General features: G+C 47.4%; 1 protein-coding gene and 1 long non-coding RNA gene across 2 annotated transcripts in view; one reads left to right on the top strand and one right to left on the bottom strand.

Annotated features, from left to right (window-relative positions):
* POF1B (POF1B actin binding protein) overlaps positions 1 to 1484 on the top strand; it is a gene marked incomplete in the record, with an annotated part of 42148 nt that overhangs the window by 10404 nt on the left and 30260 nt on the right.
* LOC140343063 (uncharacterized) overlaps positions 563 to 1484 on the bottom strand; it is a 36768-nt gene continuing 35846 nt past the window's right edge. The window contains exon 3 of the long non-coding RNA XR_011923244.1: positions 563 to 647. This is a non-coding gene — a long non-coding RNA (uncharacterized lncRNA). The remainder of the gene's footprint in view (positions 648 to 1484) is intronic.

The following is a 1484-nucleotide window of genomic DNA, read 5'->3' as shown; positions in this document are numbered from 1 at the left end:
TGAAGCACTGATGCCTGTGGGCCCCCAGAGGGATGAAGCACTGATGCCTGTGGGCCCCCAGAGGGATGAAGCACTGATGCCTGTGGGCCCCCAGAGGGATGAAGCACTGATGCTTGCAGGCCCCCAGAGGGATGAAGCACTGATGCTTGCGGCCCCCAGAGGGATGAAGCACTGATGCCTGCGGGCCCCCAGAGGGATAAAGCACTGATATTTATGAGAGTGCCAAAGGGGAATGAAGCAATGACATTTGTGGAAGAACTAATTGGATGAATCATTGATGAATCATTATTGTCCCCCAGAAGGATGAAGCACTGATCCCTGTGTGGGTTGCGGAGAAAATAAACACTGAGGCTTGTGAGGTTCCCAGGTATTGGCGGGTTCCAAACAAGTTGAAGTACTGATGATTGCAGGTTTCCGTGAGGATATAGCACTGATCATTAATGGGACGATGAAGCACTAACAAGAAGGATGAGACAGCAACATTCCAGAAGCATGGCATTATTATTTGGGGGTCCTTAAAAGTTGAGTCTCCAGTGCTTGATCTGGGAGGGGAGAAATCAAAGAAGGATCCGGCACCAAAACTGGTACATTCCCTGTTGAGATTTTCTTACTCCTCTTCCAGGGTCTCACTCCTTCTGCTGCATTTTCTGTAATATAAAATGAATGGAAAATCCTGCATGAAAAATAGACATTTATGATTCTCCTAGAAATCAGCAAATGATTCAACATTCTTTCATCAAAAACCACCTAAAAATATCCACTTTGGTTGATCTGACCACTTATAGCAATGATTGCATGCTGCAGCAGGCCAGTCGCCTGCAATGACAGTCCATTCTCCCACGCAGTGTACTGCACGGCTCCAAGGCAGTGCCTCTTAAAGGGGATGGCTTAGGTGAGTTAAGCTGAGGATTAAGGGTGTTGCTGTTTGCCATCAGCATTTTTCTTTTTTCCTTGCTGTGCACCTTTAAGAATGTACGTTGGTGGCGGTGACATGGGTGTGCCGTGTGTAGCATACTTGTGTCATGATAAACTCCGCTTTGAATCTGTGTTTGCTCAGCAGAACTTAGGCGCTCACACACTGGAATCTACCTCCACCTGTACCGGCTAACCCAGAGCACCGCCGCTAGACCGAGCGATAACGCCTCAACCGAACCATGGATTGGCCAGGGATGCAATGGGTGAGAGCGCTACACTTGTCTGTTGTGTGAGGATGGAAAATGGCCGAGCGTGGTCTGTCTGGTTCCACCGTTGGCTACCTAAAACAAACAGACGACAATTGTTTGTATTGTCCTTCGGAAGCGAACGCACGAAAGGCCGCCTAACAATTTCATGCTTCATAAAAATCTAAACAAACCATCCAAGCATACAAAATCCCCCAGAGTTCTGTCAGGTGAACTCACCTGGGTGGCTTTAGAAATTTGGGTTGATGTTGGTTCAGGTGTTTGTAAATTACACGCCATCTGTATTGGATGAAATTTTGTCTG

This window comes from Pyxicephalus adspersus, chromosome Z, assembly GCF_032062135.1.
Source record: "Pyxicephalus adspersus chromosome Z, UCB_Pads_2.0, whole genome shotgun sequence".
Lineage (NCBI taxonomy): Eukaryota > Metazoa > Chordata > Amphibia > Anura > Pyxicephalidae > Pyxicephalus > Pyxicephalus adspersus.
This window is presented reverse-complemented; position numbering and strand designations above follow the sequence as displayed.